Consider the following 21148-nt stretch of genomic DNA (forward strand, 5'->3'; position numbering starts at 1 on the left):
CACACACCCATGCCCGAGGGAGGACTCGAACCTCCGCCGGGACCAGCCGCACAGTCTATGACTGTAGCGCCTTAGACCGAACAGTCCATTGAAACCCATTTAAAACACGTATTTTTCAAGCCAATTTGAAAACAAAAGATAGTAATGTAGGTAAACATATACTTATAAAATTGCTACAATGAAACTCTGTACTAAATTTTAATTGTATCGAAGTACATAAGTCCTGTAATTGGTAGAAATATTTAGGATTAACGTAATTAGGTGAAATCTGGAACTAATGATCGAATACATTGGTCAAAGTCATTTCTTTGAAACTCAGATGGATTTGTGTTAAAACAGTATCTAAATTAAAGTTTGTGGTATTTAAACGAAAAACCAACTGAGAGAATCAAAATTGATTAGAAAATTAAAATGTTGTTGTTGTGGTCTTCAGTCCTGAGACTGGTTTGATGCAGCTCTCCATGCTACTCTATCCTGTGCAAGGTTCTTCATCTCCCAGTACCTATTGCAACCTACTGTAACTAGCGAAAATGTTATAAGTGGCGTGTAAACATAGAGAGTTCTGTAGGTGTTTTGTCAATAATAAGTAAAAGACCTATTTTCCCACATTCAGTGGGGGACTTGCAAACACATACATTGGCAGAAACATTTGCCGAACCATGTATCCTTTGCATTTTATGAAAATAGTAAAAACATTGTAAATATTTAATATTTGAGTATTTGCACACTCCCAAAATGTTAAATGCTTGAAAATCGATAAATGTGCAAACCCAGTGCAACTGTCGAAATATGTCATTAATTTTGAAGCAACTGTTTTAATTGTAATTTTATTAAAAAATCCTTTATAACAATACCGAGGATTGGTCAGATTTATATATAAAGGGGCAGCCATGTTGGCACTGGACGGCAGTGTCTTATGAGATGTTGTGCAAGAAGCACGTAATTACTTAAGTAAGATGTACATCAGTGTTATAAGAATGTCAGTATTTTTGAGCTTTCTCAAAGTAACGTAATAATTAAGACGAGATATAGAATAAAGGTTCTGAAACATAATGTTTGTATTTGTCATTCTTGGTGTAAAATCCAAGTTACGATGGACATGAAAGAAAACAGTGCTTGTGGCAGCTGCGTATAAAAAGCAGTTGGATGAGTACACCCTACAAAACTTTAAGAATTTTAATAATAATTTCACCCCCCCCCCCCCCCCCATGCAAACGTGGGTGCATTATGTTGCACAGGTGCCGGATGTCGGTGTATGGGAAGGAGTTCCATGAATGTTGTACTTGGTCGGTCAATACAGTGACGGTTAAGGTTCAAATGGCTCTGAGCACTATGGGATTTAACTTCTGAGGTCATCAGTCCCCCAGAACTTAGAACTACTTAAACCTAACTAACCTACGGACATCACACACATCCATGCCCGAGGCAGGATTCGAACCTGCGATGGTAGCGGTCGCGCGGGTCCAGACTGTAACGCCTAGAACCGCTCGGCCACCCCGGCCGGCGACGGTTAAGGCTGGTTGTGGATGATGCTGGAATTCTTGTCCGATGGTGTCCCACATGTACTCGATTGGAGACAGATCTGGTGATCGAGGAGGCCAAGGCAACATGTCAACACTCTATAGAGAATGTTGGATTACAACAGCAGTATACTGGCAAGCTTTATCGTGTTGCAAAATACTTCCTGGAATGTTGTTCATGAATGACAACAGGTCGAATCACCAAACTGACGTTCAGTTTTTCAGTCAGGAATCGCGGGATAACCACGGGATGCTCCTGCCATCATACGGAATTGCACCCCAGACCGTAACTCCAGGTGTAGGTCCATTGTGTCTAGCACGCAAACAGGTTGGTTGTAGGTCCTCAATTGGCATCCTACCAACTAACTGGCACCGAAGCTGAACCAGCTTTCGTCAGTAAACAGATCAGACCTCCACCCTGCACCCCAATGAACTCCCACTTGACACCACTCAAGTTCCAAATGGCAGTGTTTTGGGCTCAGTGGAATGCACGCTAGGGCGCCTGTTTCGAAGCTGTCCTTGAAGTAACCCATTTATAACCGTTATGTCACTTTGGTGCCAACTGTTGCTCAAATTGCTGCTGCAGATTCGGTACCATGCGCCAGTGCCATACGCCGAACACGATCATCTCTCCTCTCGGTAGTGCCACGAGGCCGTCCACAGCCCGGTCTTCTTGCGACCGTACGTTCTCGTGACCACCGCTGTCAGCAATCAAGTACAGTGGCTACATTCCCGTCAAGTATTTTTTGCAATACTGCAGAAGGATCATCCAGCCTCTCGTACCCCTATCCGACGACGTCGCTCACACTGAATGAAGTGTTGTGTTGATAACAGCGTCTTTTCGCCTTTAAGACATTCTTGATTAACATTACCTCACCACATCCAATCTCAAAGCTAACACTCACGACCGTTACAGCGTGTATTTGAAGCAAACCCGATTTGCGTAGTCTTGGTGGCACTGCTAGCACCACACTTATGCGACTGGCGTGAAATCTGTATACGCAACATCTTTCAGATGTAGAATCATGTTTACCATCTTTCGTTTATTTTGCAAAACTCCTTCTTGGTGTTGTGAATTTTTTACCATTACTGTATATAAGCAGAGCACAAACAAACGGGGAATCAATCTGGCGACGATGCGGTCCACAAATGGGGAAATCCAAAGATGTCAACCGTGACGGAACAGTCACCTATCGCCTAGTTACACTAAATAAATTACGTAGGTGTATTTTCTTAACTTTTCTAGACTGAAATACAAATCTCTTCTGGAGTAAGATTCTTGAATTTCTCTTCCTTGAGGCAGGTAAGAGCATGTGTAACCAAAAGTTTGACTGGTCTTAACGCTTTGAATAAAGGACGGATTACAAACTTCTGCTGTTTCGCAGAAAGGTCCGGGAATTGGCCAGGTTCCGTTGTCGGCGAGTAGGCACAGGCCTTTGAAATTAGAGCATAGCGACCGCACGTGTCCTGATTATTGCCAGCGTGACGAATCTGCGCGTCCTGTAGGCTGATGCAAAAACACGAAACCGTCATTTGGCCCTCTCAAATGTGGGAAAATTTTAGAATGTTAGATTCTGAATGTTACTGGCCATTCAGATGGGTCACCAGCATACGAGCTGTGTGAGAAAAGTAATTAGACTGACAACACTGGGAGCGATCTGGCAACGCTGTATTGTTATACTTGTGTAGACTGGTGTGCTCATCCTTTCCAGACGCTCAGTCCAAGTTTCAGCTCCCTACAACCATAACTTGGTTTTTGAGGGCGGCATTAGTGAAGTAGTATTTTAGTTGCGTGTTACGAAAATGAAACAGCACAATTTAGAGCAACATTATGCCACGAGTTATATGTTATATTTGGGAAGTGGGCCAGTGCAACCGTTGTAAAGTTGGAACAGTTCTACGCGGAACACTCCTTATCAAGAGCACAAGTTTTTCATTGGCAGAAATAACTTTAGGAAGGCCGTGAACACGATGACGATGAACCTCGCTCATGGAGACCTTCAACTTCTCTTGTGAGATCAGGTCGACTAACAATAAGGGTGATGGGTGATCTGTTAAACTTAAACACCTTCACCGTACGTCAAATTTTGACTGAAGTTTCGGACAAGTTCTGGGCCAAAATGTTGCCTAAAAAGTTCACAACTGAGCAGATGGACAATCGAAGGAACGTGGGTGTTGATCTTCTTGCGAGGATTCTGACATACAGTAAGAGGTGTTGCAGAATTGGTTCCCAACCAGGTGGTAATTACCCTTTGAGGGGTAAAATGAAGTTTTCTGAGGGATAAAAACTAAACGATTCGATTTTGTTTCAGTCACGAAACTAAATTATTTTCAAAAGACCATTACTATTACCACAATTTTGTAAGACTCTAATACTGATTATATAAGTTACCAGTAATTATTTTTTCTCCATTAGTAGCGTTAACGCGGTGGAGGTGACAGATTCCTCACATAGTCTACCCATTGCACAAATATGCTGTGCTTAGTCCCGTCCATCGCTGATGGTGAAAGTGAGACATATACGTAACAAATGATAAATAGCTTAAGAAAATATCTTCTCCAAATTGTAGATAGTACCTGCTGTAGTCCAGAAATTCATTCATTACTCGCTTCGAAATAGACGAATGAATTAATTGACAGCACGACACAGAAATAGCTACATAACGGCTATTGTAGTGCTGTAGACAGTGTTATTATTATTATTATTATTGGCGAATTCTCACCAGAAATGGAAGACGTTAAGCAAATAACTCGATCAATTTTTCTTTGACGTATTCTTGTTCTTCCAACAGGCTCTCATTCTTGCCGAAAAGGCCTGTTTACGCTCATCCGACCAGTTTGGTCTCTACTGTTTTTCTTTTGGTTGCTTTGATATAACGTCCAATTTGCCTACTTTGTGTGTGAAGGTGTCTCTTCTAGCATGTCGACTGGTTTTATGTTTTCGTTATGTAGGTGCTTTCGAATTTCATCTAGCTGAGGTGTGGAATTCTTAAGTGAGATTACATGATCTGTTACTCTCTTCGTCAACCGATTTTCTGGTAGTCGGCTGAGGTGACCAAAGAATTTCATTCGCCTTTTCCTAAAAACAATTTCGTCGTTTGAAAACTTTTCTGTTGTTTTAATTGATTGTAGCCTGTAACCGTCTTGGGAATGTCTTCCTCCCAGAAATTTCCTGATGATCTTCCTCTCTTCTTTTTTGATGTCTTCAAGTTATTGTTTTCTGTTAAGGGTTAGTGTTTCACTTGCGTATAGGATTGCTGGTTTTATGACAGTATTGTAGTGTCGAATTTTTTGTACTCTTGGCATTGATTTTTTGTTGTAGAGCTTTTGCGTTAACCCTAGTCCTTTTCTGATTTATTATTATTATTACCATTAATGTTGCTATTATTAGTACTGTTAGTGGCTCTGGTCACACACAAAGCATCAGCAGCCTGAACTCTTCCGATTTCTACCAATTAATAAATAAGGAGTGCGAAATGAAGCGATTTACGAACAGTTAGTATAGTGCCACATTTTAACTTGGTTGATCTAAAAAGGGGTTGCAGTGTGCAGGTCACACAAGTGCCGCAGTGGAGAGCAGTAATGCGTGGAAAAATATGTTTTGTAACAAGTGACTACCCTCACTGTGGATAGTTAGCTTTCTTATATGAGAGGCAGTTGCGAGTAACATTTGCGATCCACCACGAACTCCTTCGTCATTCATACTTAAGCACACACACACACACACACACACACACACACACACACACACACACACAGGCACACAAGTGCACAAACAAATTATCATCCGTATTTCATCACTTTAAAAATAAAAATTTTCCAAAATTAATTACTGTAACTAGCAGTCTGTTGGTTTAATGTTAGGCTGGCCGGTGTGGCCGAGTGGTTCAAGGTGCTTCAGTCTGGAACCGCGCGACCGCTACGATCGCAGGTTCGAATCCTGCCTCGGGCATGGATATGTGTGATGTCCTTAGGTTAGTTAGGTTTAAGTAGTTCTAAGTTCTAGGGGACTGATGACCTCAGATGTTAAGTCCCATAGTGCTCAGAGCCATTTGTTGTTTAATGTTCTACAAGGCGGTCACTGGCTTGCATAACGTTTCTCCGCTGAGTAGGTAATTTTGGTAGGCAGTTTACATTCTCTATTGCCGAGCCTCAGCACAGTGCACACAGGCAGAAGCCAAATAAATTACAAAGCGGCTTTGACAGAGGGCAAATTGTTATGGTCCAACGCCTGGGAGTGAGCATCTCGGAAACTGTGAAGACAGTCGGTTGTCGAGTGCCGCTGTTGTGAGTATCTATGGAAAGTGGCAGAAGGAAGGTAAATTACGAGTAGCCGACTAGGCGTTGGACGTCGAAGGCTCGGCACAGAACCGTCCAGATACATGGCTTGCCCGCTCTGTAAGAGGCAGCGATATGTGGCAGATCTAATAGCGGAGGACGATTCTAATGCAGTCCCAGCTTTTACGCTCCAAACCATTCAGCGTACACTGCTGAACGGGGATACGGCTGCTCGAAACAAGCACCGCCCTATGACAGCCGTGGACTACGTGAACATTTAGTAATCCATTTCCATCATGTTTGAAGTCTTCCCCGGCGGCGATGGCATCTTCGCGTAGCTTAACTGTCAGTGTCGAAAGGCCAGAATCGTGCTACACTGGCTTGGGGAACATGATAGTGGAACCGCGTTGATGTCTCGGCCAGAAAATTCGTCTAATCTGTATCCTATGGAACACGTCTCGAACGTTATCAGGCAGCAGCTCCGCGCCAACAAACCACCCCGTAATTTAAGGGAATACTATGACCCGTGCCTAGACATCTGTCGCCACACGCTTCCGCAAGGACCTATCAAATCCTTGCCACAAAGAATCGCTGATTTATTGCGTCCCAAAGATTGACAAACGTGATATTAAGAAGATGATCATAACGTTTTGCCTTATCAGTGCAGTTCTACACTTCATAAACAAAATTAGACGTCTTATGTATTGTTCCATGCACTGCACTCTTCAGTTACATGCACCCTCGTTTCTCGTGTATCTCTTCAAGTATCCTCTACCCATCTTCAATTAGGTCGTCGTCTCGGTCTTTTCGTACCTGTCGCAATGCAACGATTGGTCCACATACCACATATCCACTTGGTTAATGTCCCATTCTCGTCCATTTCATTACAATCATAATTGCTTCATCCACTCCTGCATGTAACCTTGCTCCCCTCTCTCCTAGCGTTAAACGCGGTGTACAGATCAGTAGTTTCCAAGATATGACAGATCTATATTACAGTGTAATTATAAAGTCCGTGAAACATTTCAAAAAATCGTTACAGATAAATGGCCAAAAATAACGTAACAAATGATATAGTATGTGAAAGAGAAAATATTTTTTTTTCGTAATGTGGGGCCACAGTCATAATATATTTCTTTAAAGTCAGTACCACCATTAGACTGTTTTGTTATTTTTTGTTTGCAGTGTTACATTTACACGATCATGATTTCGGCTTCTGATTCCGTTATCAAGTGTTTTAATGTTATACAGTGCCTATGATGGCATTTTACCAGAAATATTGACCCTTAAACAGTGTGTCTAATAGTGTATTTTAAATACGACAGTATGCCATCTTAGGCACTGTATAACATTAAAACACTTGATAATGGGATTTTAAGCCGAAATCATGATCGTGTAAACGTAACACTGCAAATAAAAAAAAAAACAGTCTAATCACGATATTGATTTAAAAAAAAGTAATGAAAGAGAAAATGTCAAAGATAACTTTATATGAATGTTTAGAAACGTCCTGTGTGTCCACCCTTCGACATATGACTCGCAGCTAATATGTAGTTCAAAAATTGGTCGTACATGACCCTGAAAATTACAAGTAATGGTAAGAACGCCTACTGCTATGTGTTCTTGAGGATATGTGGTAGAGGCGGAACATAAACGCTGGTTTTTTTCATTTTTCATGTATTATACTTTTAAAGACAGGTTATCTATTATTTTAAAATAGGTCGTTCTTATTACAGTTTTCATCATGTAATAAAATAAATGTTCCCGTTATACGGGGACATACTGTTAACAGAAAATAAAAGTCAAAGTAATAATAATGATGAGCTACGGCGTAAGTTAGATAAAATAGAGACTACAAATTAGGAGACTGAGGCTGTTGATTAAACATGTTAGTAATTTAGAAGAGAATAAAATGCTAGGAACGAATACATAATATGGTTTCCGGCCTTCTTCAGTGATCGGAAACGAACTTTTACAATTGCAAGCCTTTTTCTTACTATTTGACATTACAAGTTCAATATAAAATTTGATTGTGTACTAAGGATTAGTTTTCTAAATTAATTGCATTTTTATGTGGTCCATAGGCAACAACAGTCGTCTTTTTAAAGGAATCTTGTGATGAACACTTCAAGGACTATTGTTATAGTACTTATTATTGTTAGTATTGTATGCGACTGGTTATCAAGTTATGCATTTTCGAATAGAAGTTTCTTTATTTATAAGTTTCTACAATATGTAGGTGTGTTTATGCTTATTTCTATCGCTAACAAAATGAAATTTGCGGTAAGATCTTATGGGACCAAACTGCTGTGACTATCGGTCCCTAAGCCTATAGACTACTTAATGCAACTTAAACTAACTAACGCTAAAGACAACACACACACACCCATGCCCGAGACAGGACTCGAACCTCTGACGGGGGGACTCGCGCGAACCTATCGCTGACATTATTCTACCAGCAATTATCCTCCTCCAGTATCTTGTACAACTTCACTATGCGTTGTAAACAAGGAGTAAATTCTGGAGCACAAAATGCTTTTTCTGTCTGCCATTTTAGCAACAACGGTGGTTGGCGCCCCTGGCCTTGGCTTTCCAAATTAACTTGCCTGCACAACATTAAAAAAAAGAGATCTCTGAGAGTTTGTCTTTCACGTACAGTATCACTAGGTACATTATGTTCGGCCATTTACGTACACAGATTTTTTTTAAATTTCTGAAGGAGTTCAGAATTATTCTGTATTTTTACTTTTTGTCTGCCCTTCGTATTGCCACAGTCGTCAGTTAACCGACGGCTACCAGCTCAACGTTTGTTTCAACGAGCATGGAAGACTAATAACCACACTTACGCTGCCCGAGGTACTAGCCCAGCGGTCCTTAAAACTGCCACGTGGACTCTATCCGGCCCTAGTTCACCCTCGGCGTCGTTAGCTAGCGCGCGACGCAAAACAGCTCTTTAACGCAGAGACAACTGACAGTACCAACACACATCTCTTCTTTGCATTCGGTTTTTGAAAGCTTTTCGGAATAAAAGTCGATGTCTGATCGCCATAAGTTAGAATAATAATGCACATTGACAGTGATCTTCCCTTCTAGACACATTGAAGGCTTAGTTTTAAAAGGACTACTTACTTAAGCAAAAGCGCTCTGCTCCTTTTGTACTCTTCTATTTACTTCTTTGCCCGTGTTTCCAGTTGCCGACTTCAACATCCCTAAACACAAAAACAACGACGAACTGTACTGTAAACTCATTGTTAATCTGCACTATTTTATTTTCTGTGTAGCGATTACACAATATTTTATAATTAATTATCAGACCCACTTTCAAATACCTATATTAAATTATTAAATTCATTGTTGACATTTTTTGTCTGCACTATAAGCAAACAATACAATGTCATCACCAAAACGCAAGAGGTACGGGTGTGATTCATTAGCCCGAATTTTTTCCGCGTTGATGAAAAGCTCTGGTGTTTCCATCCGTGGTAGTGTTAAGATACTTTTCATCAATAGCAATCTCCCGGAAAGTCTACATTCACGTATCTTTCTCCGTTCTCTTAGAGTATTTATTTTATTTTTTTAGTTTTTTGGCTCCAGTCTTCCGAGTGGTTTTATGCGACCCGGTACGATTTCCTGTTATGTGCCAACTTCTTCATCTGAGAGAAGAACTTGGACTCAACGTCTTTAATTATTTTACTCTCAACAGCTTCCTCAAGTCCCGTCGAAGTTACTTCTTGATATCGTAATGTATATCCTGAGTCGAAACAAGGCCCCGGGAGTAGACAACATTCCATTACAACTACTGACGGCCTTGGGAGAGCCAGTCCTGACAAAACTCTACCATCTGGTGAGCAAGATGTATGAGACGGGCGAAATACCCCCAGACTTCAAGAAGAATATAATAATTCCAATCCAAAAGAAAGCGGGTGTTGACAGATGTGAAAATTACCGAACTATCAGTTTAATAAGCCAAGGCTGCAAAATACTAACGCGAATTCTTTACAGACGAGTGGAAAAACTGGTAGAAGCCGACCTCGGACAAGATCAGTTTGGATTCCGTACAAATATAGGAACACGTGAGGCAATACTGACCTTACGACTTATCTTAGAAGAAAGATTAAGGAAAGACAAACCTACGTTTCTAGCATTTGTAGACTTAGAGAAAGCTTTTGACAATGTTGACTGGAAAACTCTCTTTCAAATTCTAAAGGTGGCAGGCGTTAAATACAGGGAGCGAAAGGCTATTTGCAATTTGTACAGAAACCAGATGGCAGCTATAATAGTCGAGGGGCATGAAAGAGAAGCAGTGGTTGGGAAGGGAGTGAGACAGGGTCGTAGCCTCTCCCCGATGTTGTTCAATCTGTATATTGAGCAAGCAGTAAAGGAAACAAAAGAAAAATTCGGAGTAGGTATTAAAATCCACAGAGAAGAAATAAAAACTTTGAGGTTCGCCGATGACATTGTAATTCTGTCAGAGACAGCAAAGGACTTGGAAGAGAAGTTGCTATTTGTGGAGCAAAATAACTGATGATGGTCGAAGTAGAGAGGATATCAAATGTAGACTGGCACTGGCAAGGAAAGCGTTTCTGAAGAAGAGAAATTTGTTAACATCGAATATTGATTTAAGTCTCAGGAAGTCGTTTCTGAAAGTATTTGTATGGAGCGTAGCTATGTATGGAAGTGAAACATAGACGATAACTAGTTTGGACAAGAAGAGAATAGAAGCTTTCGAAATGTGGTGCTACAGGAGAATACTGAAGATTAGATGGGTAGATTATATAACTAATGAGGAGGTTTGTGGGAGAAGTTTGTGACACATTTTGACTAGAAGAAGGGATCGGTTGGTAGGACATGTTCTGAGGCATTAAGGGATCACCAATTTAGTATTGGAGGGCAGCGTGGAGGGTAAAAATCGTAGAGGGAGACCAAGTGATGAATACACTAAGCAGATTCAGAAGGATGTAGGTTGCAGTAGGTACTGGGAGATGAAGAAGCTTGCACAGGATAGAGTAGCATGGAGAGCTGCATCAAACCAGTTTCAGGACTGAAGACCACAACAACAACAACAACAACAACAACATCCTGTTGTCCTGTCCCTTCTCGTTTCAAAGTTTTCCGATTCCGCGGAGAGCCTCCTTATTTACCCTGTGGGTCCTTCTGTAGCACCACATCTCAAACAATTCGAATCTCTTCTTTTTTGGTTTCCACGCAGTCCATGATTAACTACCATACAATGCTATGCTCCAAATGTACTTTGCAGAAATTTATTCCTCAAATTAACGTCGATATTGATACTAGTAGACTTCTTCTGGTCAGATATTCCCTCTTTGTTGGCGCTAATCTGTTTTTAGGTATTATTGCTACGTCCGTCCCAGTGTAGATATCTGTACGCTTCCTCCAAGGTTTTTAAGTTTAGTTTGGGTAAGGAGTCGGCTGAAGTATTCACAGTTTTATTTTGTATTTCGGACTGCACTAGCTGTCATACCGTGAGTGACGGAGGGTATATGTTGTTTTTTGTGGGCTTCAGTCGTAAGAAAGTCTTGATCTAGCCCTTCACAACAATCGACTCTGTGCAACCCTGGTCATGTCTGCATATCTACTGCAGCCTACGTCCATCTGCTCCATCTTCGGTACTTCAACTTCGGTATCACTCTACAGTTTTTAATCTCCACCTATTCTTCCATTATCAAACTGGCGACTCCTTTATGCCTCATAATGTGCGCTATTAATCTCTTTCTTCTTTCAGTGAAGTTGTGCCATACATTTCTTTTTTGCCCAATTTGTACCTCTTCATTAATTGTTCAATCCATCCCACTAATCTTCAGTATTCTGCTGTAGCATACTATTTAAAAAGCTTCATTTCTCCTCTTGTGTTAATTGCTTTTTATCTACGTTTCACTTCCGTACACGGTACACTCCAGGCAAATACTTTCAGAAGAGACTTCTTAACACTTAAATTTATGCTTGATGTAAACAAATTTCAGTTTCTGACAAAAGTTTTTCTTGCTATTGTGAGTCTGCTCTTTAACATCCCCACACTTCATCTGTCGTCATTTATTTTGCTGCCCAAATAGCAAAACTAGTGTCCCACGTCCTAATCTAATGCCCTGACCATCGCCTAATTCCACCACATTACTACAGTCTATCGCGTAGCTTTCTGACAATTGCGAGATGACTTCGAGGACGTTGTGTGAACAGTATCGATCGTCTTTTACAATGGTTACAATACATTTTGTGTCTGGGGATTTAGAGTGTGGTCTAGCTTCCCCTGGAAAGTGGTACAAAGGCCTATTTGCTCTACTTGATAATGTAGCAGGAGAAGCTGATTTGCACTTCTCAGCAAGAAAAATGCTCGTGACATTATTCCTTCGCACGAAGTGAACTGCAGGATATTACAGTATAGAAATTGCACTCATTATTAACTGTCTCCTAATGTTAAGTCGACTGAATATTCAGGCAACGATGTCTTTGAAAAAATGGCTTTTCACAACACATCATCTAGACCTAAAGCCTTAGAAGCTGCATTTCTCGGTACAGTTCAACTCACCTCATCTTTCATATTCCAGGAGAGTGTGGCTTTACACATCTCTGAAACAGCCCTTCCCCTTTCATACCCGACAGTTGTGAGCGAGGCTAATCCACGTTTATCCACAAAAGCGAAAAGTTGAAGAGGTCGTAAAAAGAATATTTTGCAGGCAAGTCAGAGCACCATATCCCACCCTCAGCATTGGCATCAAATGCAGCAAGTGATCGGGCCGTTGCACTGTTAATTATATTTAATTTGCAATGAGATGGCTTTAGGACAAAGAAGAAAACGGAAAGACGTACTACCAGACGTGTTACAAGACAATTGTAACAGTTTGTAACCTCACTTTATTTGTGTGTTTCTCACCATTAGACATGTTTCGATTATCGTTCTCGTAAAATCTTCTACCTTAAATACACTCCTGGAAATGGAAAAAAGAACACATTGACACCGGTGTGTCAGACCCACCATACTTGCTCCGGACACTGCGAGAGGGCTGTACAAGCAATGATCACACGCACGGCACAGCGGACACACTAGGAACCGCGGTGTTGGCCGTCGAATGGCGCTAGCTGCGCAGCATTTGTGCACCGCCGCCGTCAGTGTCAGCCAGTTTGCCGTGGCATACGGAGCTCCATCGCAGTCTTTAACACTGGTAGCATGCCGCGACAGCGTGGACGTGAACCGTATGTGCAGTTGACGGACTTTGACCGAGGGCGTATAGTGGGCATGCTGGAGGCCGGGTGGACGTACCGCCGAATTGCTCAACACGTGGGGCGTGACGTCTCCACAGTACATCGATGTTGTCGCCAGTGGTCGTCGGAAGGTGCACGTGCCCGTCGACCTGGGACCGGACCGCAGCGACGCACGGATCCACGCCAAGACCGTAGCATCCTACGCAGTGCCGTAGGGGACCGCACCGCCACTTCCCAGCAAATTAAGGACACTGTTGCTCCTGGGGTATCGGCGAGGACCATTTCCAACCGTCTCCATGAAGCTGGGATACGGTCCCGCACACCGTTAGGCCGTCTTCCGCTCACGCCCCAACATCGTGCAGCCCGCCTCCAGTGGTGTCGCGACAGGCGTGAATGGAGGGACGAATGGAGACGTGTCGTCTTCAGCGATGAGAATCGCTTCTGCCTTGGTGCCAATGATGGTCGTATGCACGTTTGGCGCCGTGTAGGTGAGCGCCACAATCAGGACTGCAAACGACCGAGGTACACAGGGCCAAACACGGCATCATGGTGTGGGGAGCGATCTCCTACACTGGCCGTACACCTCTGGTGATCGTCGAGGGGACACTGAATAGTGCCCGGTACATCCAAACCGTCATCGAACCCATCGTTCTACCATTCCTAGACCGGCAAGGGAACTTGCTGTTCCAACAGGACAATGCACGTCCGCATGTATCCCGTGCCACCCAACGTGCTCTAGAAGGTGTAAGTCAACTACCCTGGCCAGCAAGATCTCCGGATCTGTCCCCCATTGAGCATGTTTGGGACAGGATGAAGCGTCGTCTCACGCGGTCTGCACGTCCAGCACGAACGCTGCTCCAACTGAGGCGCCAGGTGGAAATGGCATGGCAAGCCGTTTCACAGGACTACATCCAGCATCTCTACGATCGTCTCCATGGGAGAATAGCAGCCTGCATTGCTGCGAAAGGTGGATGTACACTGTACTAGTGGCGACATTGTGCATGCTCTGTTGCCTGTGTCTATGTGCCTGTGGTTCTGTCAGTGTGATCATGTGATGTATCTGACCCCAGGAATGTGTCAATAAAGTTTCCCCTTCCTGGGACAATGAATTCACCGTGTTCTTATTTCAATTTCCAGGAGTGTAGTTTTCTACATCTACCTCAATTTTCATCCCAAAATATTGTCCGATTTTCAAATTAAAAAAGATATTAGGCCCTTGTTGGTGACAGTATTACTAGTATTTTAAAAGTCACTTACAAAGATGGATGTAGGTCACATAAGAAAAAAAAACATCACAATTATTTGTACATTTTTATTTTATTAAAACCTGATATCTTTTTAAAACAAATAGGTCTGTCTCAGGAATGCCAACAGGTTGTTTTTAGGTGTCCAGAGCAATTTTAATGAAGTGCAGTTTCAAGAAAGTCAACTTCTGGTTTTAGATATCGATCAGTTCATCTTCAAAAACTTATAGTACAACATAAGATCAAGTGAAGAATGACGTGTATCTAACTACCACCAGTCGACTGTTCTTCCATCTCTTCGCAGTGGCTGTCGTTCATAAATTTTTTTGTCAGATTTTCATATTGCCTATATACAGGCGATGGTAAAAAGTTGTGGCAGCAGTGCCCATTCAAAGTAATGCTTTGAAATCCGCTTAAAAAGAATTTACTAGATCCACGCTAATTTAGACAATAAATTTTAATATTTGTTCAAATTTAAAAGGTAAAGCCGTAACGCAAAAAATTTACCAAAGTGAGAGAGTAATAACTTCATTGACACTGAGTAATCAAACTGTCACTTGGATAACATTCTCTTGAATTCTATATGAAGAATGTTTCTAATTAAGCTTTTGTTCAAATCACGACATCGTACTTCATAACCATTCAGTAAAAGAAGTCGCTCGGGTCTGAATTACTAGTCATTTCCAGCAGAAATCAAAATCAACATCGCTTTATTTTCTTGTATGGAATACATGAATGCACCACTTAATATCCCCTACTCGATCTCAATTGCATCACAACATTCATGAAGAAATTCACATTTCTAGTTTGGCGTTATATAGATTAGTGTGTGGGCAAATCTTACACAGCACTAGTTTTTACTTTTTGGTATTTTCTACGTATAAGCGCAATTTCCGATCGTCGCCACTGTGTGCTCTCTGATGCCTGCCACATTCCCACCCAGCCGTCTGCTATTCGCTGTTCGTGGTTGGATTCTTAGTCCACTCACTTTGTGCAACAATATATTTTTCACGAAGATTAAACGTAGAATTTCCCCGATTAATGACCATGGCTGCACTCTTAAGCGTCTCTTGATTAAACATCAGACCGTTACAAGCAAGTTAGGTTCATTTTTTATACATTCAGGTTCGTAATGTGAGAGCTGTAAATGAGCTGTGTTGAAGATTAGTGAATGACCAATGTTCGCAACAGTAGCGGACGTGATGAAAAATATAAGTTACACTTGTATTAATTATGTATCGCATCTTTAGCACAGTGTTCCTGCTAAATTTTCAAAATGTACTTCATTTGATTTTGTTTTTAAGACACATGCGACTTTTTTCACTTTACAACGAAGATGCCGAGCAAATGGCAGATGTCATTACAAGTCACAAACATAATATCAAATATATTTACGTAGGTGTTTGTCGTGACTATTTTCTTAAAACAGAAACAAGTTACAACTCTGTGGCACATCTATGTGTAGTGCTGAAAATTATTTGGTGTTGGCTGCAAAAGCCAAAAGCTCTTTTAATATTTTTTCCGGAGTTCATGATTGCACGACCTCGAGTTGCTCAAAGGCCAGAACAGAGTATACGTGTCACTACTGTTCACCAGACTTTGGGTTGATTTCTTTTGTTTTTCGTGGCTTTTGACGCATAATTTTTTTATATTTATCATGAAATGAAAGAGCAACAGATCGTCATATTTTTTCCGCTGCTACTATCAGTCTATCATCTTCACATAGCTTCCTTCCTCTCAATAGGCAACTCATAAAATCCGCCAAATCCGTGACGCTGTATATAGGACACGAACTAGCATTCTCAGTTAATGGCGGAAAATAGGTGCACGGGAAAGAAAGCTAACTGAAATGACATGTAATGTTGAAGTGGGAGCACCACTGGTCAATACCTTGTTAATCTGTTTATAAAAAAGTTATTTTAAATAAATTTAACATTCTCGTCTTTAAATCTTTAGTTTAGTCGGTCAACGATTCATGGCGACTTTTGTCGGAGAAAACTACTAAGAAAAAAAGAAGAAGAAGAAGAAGAAATACCGCGCCACAGATTGTACCACGTTACACTTAATCGTTCCGTTACTCTCCAATTGGAAAACGAACTTCTATACATTTCTCGTTTTCATGCAAAACATTTACAATTTATATTGTTATCCATCTTCCGGTGTTAAAGAATAATTGGCACAAGAAAATTTTCCTGCGGTGAAGCGAATAGTAAAAGCAACATGTCGGTCGGGTTTCTAAGTATAATCATGTGCTACTGCCAAATTCAAAAAAATGTGAGGATAAAGTTATTCCACAGTCTAATTTGTTGTAACTTATCCACATGTGTTGCCAAGGAAGATAAAATATTAAGAGAATAAATTTATAGTCTCTATTTTTAAGCAAAATATCAGCTATGCTAACACAAAAACTCATTTAACTTCGAAATAAATAGAAAGCGTGATGGACGATGAAATAGATTTAGCAGAAGCGTAATATTTTTTTTTTTTTCCTTATTCGAGCACGCTGTCTTGGGGTGGTAGCCCCGCAACCGTTCTGTACTTTAGCTGTGGTGGTTACCCGTTTCGGACAGACACACCTATTTTCAAAACACACACCTTGCTATTAACCGCAGTTACTCATACAATATGGCGACAAAAGACAAACCAAAAATAAGTGCAGTTACTTGTTATCCACTGAGTGCTTTGCTGTGTCTTTTTGCGCCATACAGCATAAATAACTGCGGTTAACAGCTGAATTTTATATCAAACCAAATGAGACAGACGAAATACCAAAAAATTACCCAGTATCCTCAATTTTTTATATACTGTAAGCGAATATTTAAGTAAACGACATTAACGTACTGCTACATAGTAATGCATTTACCCAGAGTTGTAAGTACCACATTTTTTAATATACAAGGTGTTTCGAACTATTTCCATTAAACTTATAGGAGTGATACATCACATCATGGGGAACACTTGCAACTTCCTTCAGTACTCGCCAGCATAAAGTCGATAAGATTTCATCCAACTAGCAGGGTCTAGTAACCAGGGGGGCCACATACTACGTATCCCGGCACCTTGATCCCTTCAACAAGAGATCCTTAATGATTAGTGTCTCTAAGCGGAGAAATATATTTTAGAAACGAATGAGGAACTTCAATTTTCTTGACCGACCCCTTTTCTTACGGAGCATATAACTGGAGTAAAGGCAACGCACAAGACATACGCACCCTACAGGGCACCTTCCTCTTCGCCGTATAACCAATACAGAAGACTGAACATCAAACGTCACCTGAAAGCGTTATTGAACACTACATCTTTCACGAAAGTCTTTTACCATGACGTGATCTGTCACCCGTAGACGTTTCATGCAAAGGAGTTGTAATACCCTGTCCTCAGAAATACAGGCCGGCCGCTGTGACCGAGCGGTTCTAGGCGCTTCAGTCTGGAATCGCGCGACCGCTATGGTCGCAGGTTCGAATCCTGCCTCGGGCATGGATGTGTGTGATGTCCTTAGGTTAGGTTTAAGTAGTTCTAAGTTCTAGGGGACTGATGACCTCAGAATTTAAGTCCCATAGTGCACAGAGACATTTGAAGCATTTTGGAACAGAAATACGGAGTGGGGCAAATAAAAGTGGTCTCGACTTTGGTGCGTTACATTGGCAAAATTTCGAAACCATTTGTGACCGCATTCACGGAAGAGAAAGAGACCTACAGTTACTTCCAATAGCATGGAGCAACTGCCCTTACAGCCAGCCGAACCATGGAGCACATTAACAGAATCTTCACAGCTGACAGCGTTGTTAGCAGTGGTCAGTCTACTCGCGGCCCTCTCTCGTCACCCAACTCAACTGATCTGTCAGTGTGCGATTACTTTGTGTGGGGAGCCCTCAAGTCTAAGGTGTATCGCAACAACGCAACAAACCTCACAATTTCCAAGAACTGCAGCAATTCCAGCAGTCCAGCTTCGATCCGCTTTCAGCAACGTGCTGACCAGGGCTCAGAGGTGCTAAGACACGAATGGTGGTCACTTTCAACTTCAGTCAATACTGTATTTCCTTTCTTGTGCTGTGTTTCTTTGTATCCAGGAACTATTTTCTTCGGGCCTCTTTCATTTGCCCGACCCTTTACGAAGTTTTTCTGCTAAGCAGCAACAGTAAAATTTCATTAACTTGGCCGTTATTTGATAAGTAAAACTGTAAACTGTCACCATGTGGGTGTTGTACTACTGTGAATAGCTTCTGTATACTAACTGCTTTCATTTATTCGTGCCGTTTTTCGTATTTAGTGCAAGAGACTAAGCAGACGTCGAGTGCTCGGTGCACCATCGATTGTTGAGCTTAATTATTAATTTGTACACGAAGGTTCTGTGCAACCAGTTCTATTTCGCATATAAATGTGAGCAACAAGCCCATTTACACAAAGAAAGGCCAAAACATCAACGCACTGCAACATCGACTGTGTGTGGCACCGATGTGACAGATCTTTGCGGACTTTTGCGGTAGGTCACACAATTCCTATAAATTAGGGGCCGGTGTTTCGTGGGGGCGGAACTGGCGCTCGATAACGTCCCAGCTGTTTTTCATCGGATTTACGTCCGGGGAATTTTGTAGTCGAAATATCAAAATGAGTTCACTGCCATGTTCCTCAAACTACTGCAGCACCTTTCTGTCCTCGTGACACTGACAATCATCCAGGTGGAACATGCTAACGCAGGGGGGGGGAGACATCAGCGTGAAAGTATACAGGTGAATATCCCCCATAGCTTACCAACCATCACACCGGCCTGCGTTGGTGGAATGGTGTATGTTTCGAGCAACCGTTCACCTGGCTGACGGGGTATTCCGAACACGATTCGTTCGAACAGGCGAGACGTTTACAATGATACAAGTTCCAGTATCGATGACTCTATGCCCAAGTCATTCGTAACTGACGACGTCGCAGCGTCAACATGGTATGGAAATGCCGTGTGGCTAGGGCCTCTCTTCGGGTAGACCGTTCGCCTGGTGCAAGTCTTTCGAGATGACGCCACTTCGGCGACTTGCGTATCGATGGGGATGAAATGATGATGATAAGGAAAATGCAACTTCCAGTCCCTGAGCGGAGAAAATCTCCGACCCAGCCGAGAATCGAACCCGGACCGTTAGGTATGACATTCCGTCGCGCCGACCACTCAGCTACCAGGGGCGGACGTCGACATGGTAAAAACGTAGGAGTCATCTGTGCGGAGCCCCATGATCAACTGTATGTGCTGAAAGGTGTACTTCGAAACACTTTTGCCTACATTATTATTGTACTCTGTCCTCATATCTGCCCTAGATCGCCGCATATCCTTGCCTTAAAGAGTGACCAAGCCTTTGACCTCTACGAAGTGTGATGAAAAGTGGACGTCCAATATCTTTACTATTGTTGAGTCGGCGTAAGTTGGAGAGAAAAACGTAGGTACAAGGAAAGTAACTCCTATGAAAGCAGGGGTAAGAGAAAAAATGCGTCAGTTAATTGGCGACATCTGTTGTTGTTGTTGTTGTTGTCTTCAGTCCTGAGACTGGTTTGATGCAGCTCTCCATGCTACTCTATCCTGTGCAAGCTTCTTCATCTCCCCATACTTACTGCAACCTGCATCCTTCTGACTCTGTTTAGTGTATTCATCTCTTGGTCTCCCTCTACGATTTTTACCCTCCACGCTGCCCTCCAATACTAAATTTGTGATCCCTTGATGCCGCAGAACATGTCCTACCAACCGATCCCTTCTTCTTGTCAAGTTGTGCCACAAACTCCTCTTCTCCCCAATTCTATTCAATATCTCTTCAATAGTTATGTGATCTACCCATCTAACCTTCAGCATTCTTCTGTAGCACCACATTTCAAAAGCTTCTATTCTCTTCTAGTCCAAAGTATTTATCGTCCATGTTTCACTTCCATACATGGCTACACTCCATACAAATACTTTCAAAAACGACTTCCTGACACTTAAATCTATACTCGATGTTAACAAATTTCTCTTCTGCAGAAACGCTTTCCTTGCCATTGCCAGTATACATTTGATATCCTCTCTACTTCGAGCATCATCAGTTATTTTGCTCCCCAAACAGCAAAACTCCTTTACTACTTCAAGTGTCTCATTTCCTAATCTAATTCCCTCACCATCACCCGACTTAATTCCACTACATTCCATTATCCTCATTTTGCTTTTGTTGATGTTCATCTTGTATCCTCCTTTCAAGACACTGTCCATTGCGTTCAACAGCTCTTCCAAGTCCTTTGCTGTCTCTGACAGAATTGCAATGTCATCGGCGAACCTCAACGTTTTTATTTCTTCTCCATGGACTTTAATACCTACTTCGAATTTTTCTTTTGTTTCCTTTACTGCGTGCTCAATATACAGATTGAATAACATCGGGGAGAGGCTACAACCCTGTCTCACTCCCTTCCCAATCGCTTCTTCCCTTTCATGCCCCTCGACTTTTATAATTGCCATCTGGTTTCTGTACAAATTGTAAATAGCCTTTCGCTCCCTGTATTTTACCCCTGCCACCTTTAGAATTTGAAAGAGGGTATTCTAGTCAACATTGTCAAAAGCTTTCTCTAAAGTACAAAATTTGTCGATGAAGTTCAGGAATACAGAAATACAATCACTTAGGAATGAAGTGCAGGGAAACTAAGGCGAAATGCCTACATGGAAAAATGCGAGGGAACCGAAAAAAGAAACGATTCTTTGAAGGACTGACGTAGCATGCAGAAAAGTTAAAACAACAACCAGGGAAATTAAAAGCAAGGGCGGTAACATTAAGAGTGCAATGGAAATTCTACTGTTAAATGCAGCGTGTAGGTCAATATAGTATATTGTATTTCATTTGTCATCATTGCAATAAGTGAACAATGGTTTTTTAAATCGGTGAATTTTGT

The sequence above is a fragment of the Schistocerca gregaria genome, chromosome 1, assembly GCF_023897955.1.
Source record: "Schistocerca gregaria isolate iqSchGreg1 chromosome 1, iqSchGreg1.2, whole genome shotgun sequence".
In the NCBI taxonomy this organism is placed as follows: domain Eukaryota; kingdom Metazoa; phylum Arthropoda; class Insecta; order Orthoptera; family Acrididae; genus Schistocerca; species Schistocerca gregaria.